General features: G+C 41.6%; 1 protein-coding gene across 1 annotated transcript in view; it reads left to right on the forward strand.

Annotated features, from left to right (window-relative positions):
• The window catches only part of LOC309630376 (uncharacterized protein), a gene marked incomplete at its 5' end in the record, with an annotated part of 1,321,579 nt that overhangs the window by 569,331 nt on the left and 737,395 nt on the right, over window positions 1-14,853 (forward strand). The window contains one exon of the mRNA XM_082395555.1: window positions 3,095-3,172. The remainder of the gene's footprint in view (window positions 1-3,094; window positions 3,173-14,853) is intronic.

Genomic DNA, 14,853 nt, shown 5'->3' on the forward strand with positions numbered 1-14,853 from the left:
TCTAGTTGCATAAAGAAATATTTTAGAGTTTGAAAAATGATAGCATGTTGAAGAGACATCATAAGTTCTTTAACAGCTGATTGGTTAGATGGGCCTCTGTGAGGCTCCTGGGCTCATGGGTGTGTTCCAAGAGTGAGCTTCCTGAGAAAGCAAGGTGAAAGTACTGCTCAGACAAATGTATGGACACCAAGGGGGGGAAAGAGGAGGTAGGATGAATTGGGAGATTGTGATTGACACATGTACACTACTATGTATAAAATAGATAACTAGTGAGAACCTACTGTATAGCACAGGGAACTCTACTCGGTGCTCTGTGGTAACCTAGATGGGAGGGAAATCCAGAAAAGAGGGGATATATGTATACGTATGGCTGATTCACTTTGCTGTATAGCAGAAACTAGTATAAATTGTAAAGCAACTATATTCCAATTAAAAAAAAAAAGGAAGTACCTCTCAGTATGATGATCTGCCTCTGAAATAATACAGCACCATCACCCCCACATTCTATTGCTTGCAGTTGTCTCAAGTGTCTTCCCAGATTCCAGACATGAGGGTGAAGAATAAATCCCAGCACTTGATGTGAGGCATGTCTGAATCAAGAGTCACCTTGTGAGATCATGTAGAGTGGGAGTGATCACTGTGGTCATCTTTAGAAAATATAATCTGTTGCAGGGATATAGTAGAGACATTAAAACTTCCATAGTTGTGGAAAGAATTCAGATAGTGAAGTTCTGAACATGAGAACTGGATGATCAGAGTTGCCGTTGACTAGTCAATCTGAGAAGCCCAGCGTTGGTGTTGCCGATTTGGGACAGTCTATGGGAAGGTATGGTGACTGTTGTTACACTACCCAGCATTTAGTGATGGGGCCATGCTGCTCTTGTTCAGCAGGGCTGGCAGTCCACTGTCAGCGCTGTACACAGAGCAGAGGGAGTGAGGACCAGCTGGAACGTGGGGAGCAGCGCTGCGGCTGTTTGTCATGTCGTGTCATGAATCTAACCATGATAACCTTCAGACAGTCATGGCATCTGCCTTCCTTCCATCTCCAAAATATTGTACCATTTACTTTTGTAAGTTATGAGAAATATAGTTCCCTCTTAACAAATTTGCCACTGTGCAGAGCACCCCACTGAACCTAATGTGATCCGCTGAGAAGAAGGTAACATAGGTGGAGTCCGCACATTTCAACAGGCCCCTGAGCACACTTTCTTCTCAAGCTGCTCTAGTTGAGCACAGTTAGGTAAACCTGAGAATAGGGAGACAGGAGAATTATTAGTATTTGTTGAGACAAATAACATGATGTGAGTTTTCTCAAGAGATTATATAATCATCAAAAATGATACAACGCATCTTTACAAGGTAACTTAAATGCAGTTAAACTTTACGAAGCATATAACTTTTTGACACAAAGCATGAATGACACCTCTCCTTTCTTAATGTTGTTAGATATGCCCACAAGCAATTTTACAATATTTTAAAAAAATAATCTGAGAGACTTCCCTGGTGGCGCAGTGGTTAAGAATCCACCTGCCAATGCAGGGGACACGGGTTCGAGCCCTGGTCGGGGAAGATCCCACATGCCGCGGAGCAACTAAGCCCATGCGCCCAAACTACTGAGCCCACGTGCCACAACTACGGAAGCCCACGCACCTAGAGCCTGTGCTCCGCAACAAGAGAAGCCACCGCAATGAGAAGCCCACTCACCGCAATGAACAGTAGCCCCACCTTGCCCCAGTTGAGTAACCCCAACTAGAGAAAGCCCACATGCAGCAACGAAGACCCAACGCAGCCAAAAATAAATAAATTAATAAATTAATTAAAAAAATAATAATCTCTGAGTTTAACCTTGGAATTCCTGAGAATAATGAGGGTCCTTGAAACGAGATCACAAATTAGTGCTTAAGTGTAAAGATTCTGAGCTTGTTATTTAGTTTCAAGATGTCTTAAACTTTATGTAAATGAAAGAAGAATCATTGTCCAATATATCAACACATATTTTTGGTCTCTTACTCTGTGCCCAGTATGCAAAAAAGGGTACAAAAATAGAAGGCATGACATTTGTCTTAAAATTACTTACATGGGTTACAAGGAGACAGATTAGACACAAATGGGAGAGTCAGATGATGATAAATAGGTTACCATTAAAAGCTAATATGTATGGTACAGATATCAATGTAATAAAAATTTCAAAAAGAAATTTTTGTTAAGGACACATTAGAACACTTCTTGCAAGAGGGATAGAACTGGGTTTTGATGATCAGATAAGATTTGGAGATGTGAAAAGGATTCAGGAACACATTACTTGGGTGATATGAAGAATTAATGATTTGAACAACCAAATGGTGAATTTAGTTCTTTTCTCCTTAAGAGTCTGAAATCTATAAAGCAGAGCATAAATAAAGATGTGAAGGATAGGTCTTTTTTTTTTTTTTTTTTTTGAGAGGATGACTGAGATTGTACATGACTTACTATAAGTACTGGGGAACTTAAATGGAAGTTAAGTGGTCATGAATACTGCTGAAAATTCCTAAACAAATTTATGGGACTTATTTACTTTTTAAATCCTTTTTATAAGCCTGCATACACAAACTCAAATTACAGTCTGTGGACAGATAATTGAAGCTGTTGGTTCCTTTTATTGAGGATAAGTTCACTAATTTTCTATAGCATCACAATAGTTTCAGTATTGCTTAATCATGCTAAGCTTTAGCATTTAAAGCACTTTACATAATATAATTTTACTACAGCACAAATTAATATTTCAAAGTCTTCTCCAACAAGTGTATAAAATATATGAGGATACAGTACCATTTAGGAAGAGAAGCAGTAATGTGACTATCAAGACTCATTTCTTTTAGTATTCTGGTTCTCCCCAAATAACGTCTACTGGCTCTCTGAATTATCTTGGTTGTTTCCCTTTGCTGTTTTGACTAGCAAACTATAACATATTTTCTTCTATTCAAACACAAACACTTCTTTCTAATTTCTGTGCTGAGCTTTCCAGTTTTTTTTAATATTTCCCTTCTTTGGGGTTTTCATAAACAGTATATTATGCTAATGATATTAATGATCTGTTCTCTCTTCTGCTTTTCAGATCTGTGACAGGCTAGTTAATCTTCAGTGGAATATGCAAACAGAATTTCTGAATTTGGCATGCAGATACCTTTGAGAGGTAAGTGTAAAAGTTAACTTCACTAACAAAATCAGTGCCTGCAGAAGCTTTCCTATTTCGCGGTTAGTATATTGAATGTATTATCAGTTACATTTAAGAAACATTATTTATTTCAGACATTGATTGACTGATTGTGCTTTAAATGTTTACCTTGAGTCTGAGTCTCTAAAAAGACACAGTATTTCCAAAGACTTCTCAAAATACTTTCAATAGTGATACAAGTAAATCTAGGAGTTTTGCATTTTTACTGCCAGATGCTGAGAAAAGTGAGGAAGACTTCATGAAAGAAAAGCAATGTTGGATTAATATTTGTTCTTTCTTTGTCTAACTTTCAAGGAAAAGGGTCCTTTATAGGATCTTAGTTGCAGTCATTCAAATTATTAGTAATGCAACCTTTTTGCAAATCAAAATATATTTATTAACGTATTTGCTCCCATGGTGACTAAAAAGAAAGAAAAAAGCATTCTGTGCAATATTAATTGTAATGTTGTTTGAAGTTTAAAATTCTCAGACTATTTTAAAACTTAATTTCACAGATACTAAGCACTTAAATAGTGGTTCCTCGTGTCACTGAAATGCAATTCCATGCAAAACTTAAATCTTTCTTTGATTTTCCAGAGATAAAATTGGGTATGGCATAAACCTTTGATGACACAATAGCAATTGTAGCTTGCAAAACCATTTTAATCGACTGTGTACCTGGTTATAGGTTGGATTCCCTGGGAAACAAAGTTTGAGATGGAGATTAGCATGCAGGATGTTTGCTAAGGAGTGCTTTTGGGATCCACGCTGTGTAAGGGAGAAAAGAAAGCAGAGGTTCAGCTGTGAAGTCATCCTAATAAAGACCTCCACTGACCCCCATAGGGACCATGGAACTGGGATTCAAAATTATCTCAAGTTAGGGTGAGGGATCCAGGCCTTTTCTTCTCATGTTGATAGTCATTAGGGGTAGAATGCCTCTGGGTGGATGTGTGGCCTTAGAGAGCCAGGTATTTTTATCTGAGGCAATCCCCGAGGAGGCTGGACATGGAGAGCTGTTTTCCGGCAGGACTCCCAGCAAATACGGGAATATTTCCATCGTTCCTGAAGATCATATTCTCCATCACAATTCTCCTTATAGATTCTCTGCTGGGAGCAGCTCTTTCAAGATTCTAGTGGGTGTCTCTTCCTGGGGAAAATTAGCAACGGAAGGTAGATAGGACACATTGCAGCCCCCATCACTGTAATGATCCCTTCTCCCCTATCCATTCTAGACACACACCCCTCACCTTTAGCAAAGACCCCTGCTGGCCACAGTGGTTTACTGGTTTGTCATGACACAGACTCTTCTCCTGGAGGGGTCTGACACCCTGCTCTCTACTTTCTTCTCAGTTGGGGATTTCTCTTCTTGTCCGTCTACCATCATCATCATCCAAGAGCGTCACTTGGGTGTAAAGTATTCCTCCCTGCTCCCTTTTTGTATCCATAGCTCTACCACCTCCTGATGACCAGGATAAATTATAGCTGCCAAGAGAATGACTCCCCCGCTTTCCTGCTGGACCCTTGGCATAAAGAGCCCAAAGGGCCCAAATGGCAGCCATTGGATACAGTTCAATGGAATGCTTATTGTGTCCACTGGAGAAAGGGTTTACCCTTTTACGAAACATGACTCTCAACTCACAGGGTCCTCATGGAGGGGCAGGGAGAGTATGGGCTGGGATGTGCCAAGCATCTGGGGTGGCTCAGAGAATGTGGAATCTGGCCTGAGACCCACTCTTCCCTGAGGAAGCCCAATCCTTCAGGATCTCGCCAACTGTACTGAGCAGGGAGAGGCGTCCTGGGATGAGAAACACCTGGGTGCCTGGTGCTGGCGGCCTCTCTTCCAAGACTCCTCCAGAAGTCTGGCTCACACCGCCTATCAAGCAAACCCCAGTCCTTGTGGATGCCTCATCCCCCAGGCTTCCTCCCAACTCCGGGTCACAGTGCAGAGATACCTCTCCCCTGGGAGCCCAGCCAGGTACGGGGGGACGTGCTCTGACTGAAAGGCTGTGCAGGGGAGGGACCTCCCTAAGCCAGAAGAGGTGGGGGTGAGCTGCACCTGCGTGGGCCACAGATCCAGAGCCTTCCCGTGTGCCATGTCCCGGGTTAGGGTTAGGGGTTAGCCTGCCCCCATGCGGGCTTCTGGTGTAGAACCCTGTGACCCCCATCAGACGTCTGCCAAGGTCCAAGGCCACAGCAACCCAAATGTGACACTGCGTGTCCTCGGGACCAGTAGTTCCTCCCGGCAGCTGCAGGTTTGTCCCAGGAGATTGTCTCTACCTGTTCCCCAAGTCTCTCCCCTGAAGGACAGCCTCAGGGCATTCTTCTCCCTATCTGACCCGACCAGATGCCCACAGCCTGTGATGGGGGAGCTGGTCCCTTCCCCTGGGTCCCTCCAGCAGGAATCAGTCTCCTCTTTTGAACACCATGAGGACGCTGAGGGCAGGGACAGAGTCTGAGTGGGTGGAGTGTGGGGTTTCCCGGGTAGGTGAGGAGGGTGCAGCTAAAGCCTGCAGGGCTATAGGTACAGAGAACACAGATTCCCCAAATGGCTCACGGGGATTGATGAGAAATTGGGCCACTCCTATTTCCACTTCCTGGGTCCCTGGCACATGTGGTCCTCCTACTGGGGACATAGCAGCATATAAAGACCTTTTGTTTAAAGTGTATAGTGTGCCCTGGTGGATGGTGTGTCATCCTTGTAAGGTATTACCTCTGAGCTCGTGCTTCAGCTCTACCTTTAATGGGCTGTTCCAGTGCTTTATCAGGCTGATAGCTTCTGGGTGCTATGGTTTGTGACATGAGCAGTGGATCCCATGCTCATAGACCCACTCTCACACCTCCTTTGCTATAAGGCAAGCCCTTTTGGGTCTGATGCAATATTATGAGGGAAACTGTCAATGAATCAAGCACTCTCTAAGCCCTCAAATAGTGGTTTTGGGTGAAGCTGTGGGCAGGAAAGATAAACCCATACCTGGACTATGTATTTATTTCTGTTAAAATAAATAGCTAGCCCTTCACTGAAAGAGGTCCAGTGTAGTCAGTTTGCCACCAAATGGCCAATTAGTCTTCTCAAAAGATGGTGCATATTGGCGGGCCCGGTTGTTATCAGTGTGTACATCTAGAGCAGCAGAAGCTAGATCAGCCTTGGTAAGTGGGCACCCATGCTGTTGAGCTCACGTCTAGCAGCTCCCATCTCTGTCACCATGGCTACTTGGTTCATGCACACGTTATGCCAGCGACCGGGTGGCTAATGCAAGAGGCCGGCTGACATCAACCGCCCAAGGAATTTTGTCCACCTGGGTTGTTGAGTGCGTTTTCCCTGGGCGTGCTCTCTGGTGGGCATCAACATGCAATGTAAGCTCTTTGCAGTGTGTTTCCCCCTCTGTCCATTCACATGCCTCTCCCTCAGAACTCCTTGTCCCTAATCTTCCCTCATTCTTACTGTAGCCCTTGACCAAAGGCAAGCCTTTTATCACTGACTAAAAATCTGTGCATGTTTTTATCTGTTTATACTTCTCTTCACACAAATATCCCCTTACCATTGTCTTTTATAGCCAACTCTGAGCTGGCTTGTAGGCCAGCAGCAAATCTATTTTTGGCTTTCACCCACATACCAAGCTGACCCATAGGTAACCAAACTCCAACATTTTCCTCTCTGGTTATGAGGGATTCCCTCAGTGTGGCCATAGATACAAGGTGAGTCAGGGGCAGTGCACCAATGGGAGGTGAGACAGAGGCTGGGATAACTGCCCTTGCAGTTTGCTTGTGCCCTTGGTTTTGTTCATGCTCAATCCCAGATGTAATAGTTCCATTGTGTTATGGTGGGTTATTGCTGGGCCTTCCCAAATTTTTGACTTGGTGTGTCTCATAGAACTCACCTCATGATTGGCTCTTCTGGCTTCATGATTACTAGAGATTCCATGTTCAGACATTCTATCTGTATATAGGAACTGATTTTCAAAAGGTATGTGGTTCTCCATTTTAGTTGGAGAATTGCTCCTGGACACTAGGGATCTGCATTATGCTTCTGTGATTGGTTTTGCACAAACCCTACCCAGCATTTCCCCCAACACTGATACCTCTGAAACAATAGGGTCTGATAGGTACAAGCCACAGATTGACTTGTACCATAGTCTGGATCTGCTGCAGAGCTCTTCCTTGTTATGGGTTTTATACATGTCTTAGAGCTTTTCATATTACCTAGTTTGTGGGTATATGACACTTGGGCTGTCATAACATAATACCACAGGCTGGGTTGTTTAAACAACAGAAATATATTGCCTCACAGTTATGGAGGCTGGCAGTCCAAGATCAAGGTACCAGCAAGGTAGTTTTCACTATGAGGCCTTGTTGTGTGCTCACATAATCACTCCTTTGTTTGCACACAAAGAGAGAAAGAGAGAATTAGCCTTCTGTTGTCTCTTCTTGGAAGGACACTAATCTTATCAGATTAAGGCCCTACCCTTATGATTTTACCTGAATTACCTCCTTATAGGCCCTGTCGCCAAACACAGTCATATTGGGGGTTACCGTTTCAGCACATGACACTTTGTTCTAGCAAAGATACCATATCTGGCACATAGGCTTAAATTAAGGTCACTATGTAGTTGAATTTGCAAGTAAGAGTACTGCTTTCCTCCAGATCTATCTGATTTGGTAGAGGACAGACTAGTGAAATAAAGGAAGATATGATGGGGACCATCACCCCTGCATCTTTCAGGTCTAAGGGTAGCAGTATTTTTACCACTCCCCACAGGATGTAATTTTATTTTTGATGTATTATCTTGGCTGGGTATGGGGTGGTGTCACGGGCTTCCACTTGGTTTTCCTACTCTGAGACCCTCAAGTCCATGACATATTGTGGTGGTGTGTCAACTACTGGGTGTATAAACTTCAATTATATGTTCCCTAGTCCTTAGAGACTAGGGGAATGGCCCCAGGTAAAATCCAGAGGATCCTTTATGAGCCAAAACCGAGTCAGGACTCCATATCCTGGTCTCCATATGCTCACATTCAAATTTGGGCCATCATGATGACACTTCTGGTCCCTGGGTATCAAAATCAACTCAGAGCCCACAACAAACTAATGTTTGTGTCTCTCTCTGTCTCAATGTATAACCCAAGTAAATGGTCATAAGTCCATTTAGGGAAGGATTGTAGTAATCATCGTCTTGTGATGTGCACTTGCTGTGGTAGGGCAGGGGTCTTTCTCCTGAGAACTTGGCCTTTCATTCAATAAATAAATTCTGGGTTCAAAAACTGTCTCAGGCTTAGAAAATGGGTGAAAGTTCTTGACTCTCTATTGGGGAAACTGCTCTCAGCCTCCTAATGATTCATCCGTTTGTCTTGAGTGTTCACTTTGAGCAGTATCCTTGTTGGTTTCCCATCTATTTTGCTCCTTAGGGATGCAACTCTCTGAGGGCAAAGGCTCCTTGGCTGCCTCACTGACTTTTCTGCTCATCACATTAATTGCACCAAGGTGGCTTCTGACACGTAGGTGCAGCCAACTGGTACTTATAACTTTGGCATCTTATCATTCCCACTCTTTAAGTGAGCCCAGTCCCATAACAGTATCTCTTGCCATCTGCCCTGGCCTGCAGAGAACCTCCAGGGAATGTGTTAGTGATACTGGTGCACCTGTCACCAGCACCTTCCTAATTGCTTTGGTAAGTGGTTCCCTATTGGTTTCTCTGTGGAACATTTTCTTCTGGTGGGTTTTGATTCTTATATAGTGTATCTGCTTTTACATGCTCACCTCTCTGAGTCTTAAACTTCTTCCACAATCTGTTATGGACATTCTGGTCTTTCTACTTCGCTTAAGCTGAGCCATCACTTATTCCGTTTCTAGTAGCCATCCTAGCAATTTTTTTCACCATTTCCCAGGTTCTTTGCCGAGGTGTTAACTCATATCCAGGAAAGTGCTCCTATACTGTTAAATATCCTTTTATCCAAATTTGCATTTTACCCATTCCTCTCATTCCATGACCTCAGAATGTACGACTCTCTCAGATTCTGCCAATACACATTTTCTAGGTCCTTTGAAGTTCCTTCATTGTATAATCCATTTATTCTCTTTCATGAACATGTTTCTCTTTGGGCCTTATGACCAGTTATTGGCCTAATAGCTATGAGTCGAAGAAGTTGTTCATGAGGGAAGCACTTCTTTTCTGCAGAATGTTCATGAGAAATGGGAATTCTAGCTCTTAACTTGGAGGAGTGGACTCATTCTTTGTGTTCAAATGGCTCAGAAGAGTCTGGGAATTATTGATAAAACATTGGGGATAGGAGGCTAAATCAGAGATTCCTATCCAAGTTTCAAGGTCCTATTCTTTCCCAACCAGGGTTCTGACCTTGGTGTGGCAGACCTGCTTTGTTTGGGAGTTTTACCTTCTTTGGAGCTCAGTTACTCTGACAATGAAGTTCTGGGCTTGATCCTCATTGCCTAATAGATAGAAAGCAATCCATCTCCCAGTTCCCATCTCAATGTTTGTTTTTATGGACTAGTCCTGGTCCTGGTAACAGCTGTTGTATGTTGGGTTCCCTGGGAATCAGATTATGAGGTGAAGATTAGCATATGGTATTTTAATTAGGGAATGTTTATGATGAACATCTGTGGAAGGAAGAAGAAAGAAGTCAGATTGAGCAGAAAGAGAAGTTGAACTGCAGTGCAGATCAACAGAGGACTACATTGACCACACGAGGAGCTCTGCAGCTGAGATGGGTCTTCAGAATCATCCCACCCTGGACAAGGGGGCTGGACTTTGCCCCTCCACCTGATCAGTTACTGACTTCAGGCTGCCTTTGGAAAGAGGTGTGACCTTAGGCAACTCAGTTTTCTTACTTAGGATACACAAAGATAGCTGACAGTTGAAGGTCATCTTTGGCAGTGTTCCCATGGCTGGGGAGTAGTAAGTCCTCCATTTCTGAAGGCGCGTGTAGGCGGCAAATTGCAGCAACCATCACTTGTTGCCACTGGAAAAATATGAAGAACATAAAACCAGTTTGGGGCACATTTCAGTCTCTATTTATGGCACTCATTTCCTCTTTCTTGCTTCCTTCTTTTTCCTTTAGTGTTCTAGAGACGTCTGTGCCCATCCAGACCATTATACAAGGGATTTCATGAATAAAGATAGTGGCAAAAGGAATGAATCTGAGCATTCACCTGAAAGAAGTCTCACAATTTTAGCTTTTCTCTGAAGTGTCACATGTAAGACTGTCGTTCTCCACCTACAAGGTTATGTGGAAGAGTTAGACCACCCATAGCCACTTGGCTAAGACTTCCTCATCCAAAAAGGCTTACCGCAATTGTGATCTTCCATGAGAATCCCTACTTATTTCTCCCTCAAATTAGATCATATTAGTGTTCATGCATTACTTTTGTAAGTATAAAAAATGAGCATTTAGTGTTTCAGGACTAACCGTAGACAACCCTGATGATGAATACTCTTGAGGAATTGAGCTTTGCTTCACTCTCTCTCAGAGTACATATTCCAATACATTTTGGGAATGTTACCTGTTACTTTCTCCTATTGGTCAGAAAGGTCGGTAGCCATTTGCAAGAAAAGTTGAGAGGAACAGCCAGGACAGTATAAATGTCCTGTAAAAATGACAAAAGATGCTCCAAGGAATGCTTCCAGAGGAATGTGGTGAACAATACCATCACCCCTCAATAGCTAGAGATAGCTGTGGATCACTATCTCCATACTGTAGTTGGTGGGATTCACCCCAGTTGCAGGGGAGGGACAAGATTTATCTAAGACACTTAAGTGATACCACTCCCTTTCCCTTGTTGAGTTTTTCTGAATCAGACAGTTCTTAGCTAATTAGCATACAGTATTACCAAGTCTACAGAGATTTATTCAAGAATAAGCATGCAATCTGATTTTGCCAAAGAGATGTAAAGATAGGCTAGGTAGGGACCTCTAGGAAAGATGATTCTATGATCTCATGGGAGAGTTTCCAGAAGTGCCTCTATTCTCTTTGGGCATTGGTTTATAGGTATAAAATGAAATTTTTTGGTTCCCACACTCTTCAGAAAGACTGATTGTTCTGTAGCCATTGTAACAAGTATCCACCAAAATCAATTTTAATCCATTAAATTAATCGAAGACAATACTCCTCACTGGCCATGGTTCTGAAAGCAGTCCAAATGAGTGGCAACCTGCCCCTGACCATCAGAAAGTCAGGAACAGCCACACTCCACTAATGCCCAAGTGGTCCCACCTCTAAAAGCCCAACAACCTCTGGATTCTGTGCTTCCTAAAATCTCATATAAGATCACATTCCTCAAGGAGAGTCTGCCTAAAAAGGCAGTTCTCCATTGCTTTCTTGAATAATAAGCTTTCACTTCAGATACTGAATGCTGGTCTCTTCCTTTAACAGAATCAGGGAAAGTGATAGCCGTTTTGTATCTATGAAGACCTAGGATTAAAGCAATACACAGAGATGTTTACAGCCAAGAGAAATAAGGAGAAAATGATTGAGCTGGAACCATTGGGTTAGGTTCATTTAGCAATATCTCCTTCTGATGGATTTCCAGCTGCATGAGCTAATACATTCTGTCATTATTTAAGCCAGTTAAGTAGTGCTTTCTGTGATTTGAATGCAATGCAAGTTAACTGATAAAAGAAGTGACGTTTAGGCTAATTCTTTTTTTTTTTTTTAACATCTTTATTGGAGTATAATTGCTTTACATTTTTGTGTTAGTTTCTGCTGTATAACACAGTGAGTCAGCTATACATATACATATATCCCCATATCTCTTCTCTCTTGCGTCTCCCTCCCACCCTCCCTATCCCACCCCTCTAGGTGGTCACAAAGCACAGAGCTGATCTCCCTGTGCTATGCAGCTGCTTCCCACTAGCTATCTATTTTACATTTGGTAGTGTATATATGACCATGCCACTCTCTCACTTCGTCCCAGCTTACCATTCCCCCACCCCGTGTCCTCAAGTCCATTCTCTACATCTGCGTCTTTATTCCTGTCCTGCCCCTAGGTTCTTCAGAACCATTTTTTAGTTTTAGATTCCATATATATGTGTTTGCATATGGTATTTGTTGTTCTTTTTCTGACTTACTTCACTCTGTTTGACAGACTCTAGGTCCATCCACCTCACTACAAATAACTCAATTTCGTTTCTTTTTATGGCTGAGTAATATTCCATTGTATATATGTGCCACATCTTCTTTATCCATTCATCTGTCGATGGACACTTAGGTTGCTTCCATGTCCTGGCTATTGTAAGTAGTGCTGCCATGAACATTGTGGTACATGACTCTTTTTGAATTATGGTTTTCTCAGGGCATATGCCCAGTGGTGGGATTGCTGGGTCATATGATAGCTCTATTTTTAGCTTTTTAAGGAACCTCCATACTGTTCTCCATAGTGGCTGTATCAATTTACATTCCCACCAACAGTGCAAGAGAGTTCCCTTTTCTCCACACCCTCTCCAGCATTTATTGTTTGTAGATTTTTTGATGATGGCCATTCTGACCAGTGTGAAGTGATACCTCATTGTAGTTTTGATTTGCATTTCTCTAATGATTAGTGATGTTGAGCATCTTTCCATATGTTTGTTGGCAATCTGTATATCTTCTTTGGAGAAATGTCTATTTAGGTCTTCTGCCCATTTTTGGATTGGGTTGTTTGTTTTTTCGATAGTGAGCTGCGTGAGCTGCTTGTAAATTTTGGAGATTAACCCTTTGTCAGTTGCTTCATTTGCAAATATTTTCTCCCAGTCTGAGGGTTGTCTTTTCATCTTGTTTATGTTTTCATTTGCTGTGCAAAAGCTTTTAAGTTTCATTATGTCCCATTTGTTTGTTTTTGTTTTTATTTCCATTTCTCTAGGAGGTGGGTCAAAAAGGATCTTACTGTGATTTATGGCATACAGTGTTCTGCCTATGTTTTCCTCTAAGAGTTTGATAGTATCTGGCCTTACATTTAGGTCTTCAATCCATTTTGAGTTTATTTTTGTGTAGGGTGTTAGGGAGTGTTCTAATTTCATTCTTTTACATGTAGCTGTCCAGTTTTCCCAGCACCACTTATTGGAGAGGCTGTATTTTCTCCACTGTATATTCTTGCCTTCTTTGTCAAAGGTAAGGTGACCATATGTGTGTTGGTTTATCTCTGGCCTTTGTATCGTGTTCCATTGATCTATGTTTCTATTTTTGTGCCAGTACCATACTGTCTTGATTACTATAGCTTTGTAGTATAGTCTGAAGTCAGGGAGCCTGATTCATCCAGCTCCGTTTTTCTTTCTCAAGATTACTTTGGCTATTCGGGGTCTTTTGTGTTTCCATACAAATTGTGAAATTTTTTTTCTAGTTCTGTGAAAAATGCCATTGGTAGTTTGATAGGGATTGCACTGAATCTGTAGATTGCTTTGGGTAGTAGAGTCATTTTCACAATGTTGATTCTTCCAATCCAAGAACATGGTATATCTCTCCATCTATTTGTATCATCTTTAATTTCTTTCATCAGTGTCTTATAATTTTCTGCATACAGGTCTTTTGCCTCCTTAGGTAGGTTTATTCCTATTTTATTCTTTTTGTTGCAATGGTAAATGGGAGTGTTTTCTTAATTTCACTTTCAGATTTTTCATCATTAGTGTATAGGAATGCAAGAGACTTCTGTGCATTAATTTTGTATCCTGCTACTTACCAAATTCATTGATTAGCTCTAGTAGTTTTCTGGTAACATCTTTAGGATTCTCTATGTATAATATCATGTCCTCTGCAAAGAGTGACAGTTTAACTTCTTCTTTTCTGATTTGGATTCCTTTTATTTCTTTTTCATCTCTGATTGCTGTGGCTAAAACTTCCAAAACTATGTTGAATAACAGTGGTGAGAGTGGACAACCTTGTCTTGTTCCTGATCTTAGAGGAAATGGTTTCCGTTTTTCACCATTGAGAACGATGTTGGCTGTGGGTTTATCATATATGGCCTTTATTATGTTGAGGTAAGTTCCCTCTATGCTTACTTTCTGGAGAGTTTTTATCATAAATGGGTGTTGAATTTTGTCAAAAGCTTTTTTTCTGCATCTATTGAGATGATCATATGGTTTTTCTCCTTCAGTTTGTTAATATATTTTATCACACTGATTGTTTTATGTACATTGAAGAATCCTTGCATTCCTGGGATAAACCCCACTTGATCATGGTGTATGATCCTTTTAATGTGCCGTTGGATTCTGTTTGCTAGTATTTTGTTGAGGATTTTTGCATCTATGTTCATCAGTGATATTGGCCTATAGATTTCTTTCTTTGTGATATCTTTGGTTTTGATGTCAGGGTGATTGTTGCCTTGTAGAATGAGTTGGGGAGTGTTCCTCCCTCTGCTATATTTTGGAAGAGTTTGAAAAGGATAGGTGTTAGCTCTTCTCTAAGTGTTTGATACAGTTTGCCTGTGAATCCATCTGGGCCTGGGCTTATGTTTGTTGGAAGATTTTTAATCACAGTTTCAATTTCAGTGTTTGTGATTGGTCTGTTTATATTCTCTACTTCTTCCTGGTTCAGTCTTGGAAGGTTGTGCTTTTCTAAGAATTTATCCGTATCATTCAGGTTGTCCATTTTATTGGTATATAGTTGCTTGTAGTAATCTCTCATGATCCTTTGTATTTCTGCAGTGTCAGTTGTTACTTCTCCTTTTTCATTTCTCATTC

Source organism: Balaenoptera borealis (assembly GCF_965194805.1).
Source record: "Balaenoptera borealis genome assembly, chromosome: 1".
NCBI lineage: Eukaryota > Metazoa > Chordata > Mammalia > Artiodactyla > Balaenopteridae > Balaenoptera > Balaenoptera borealis.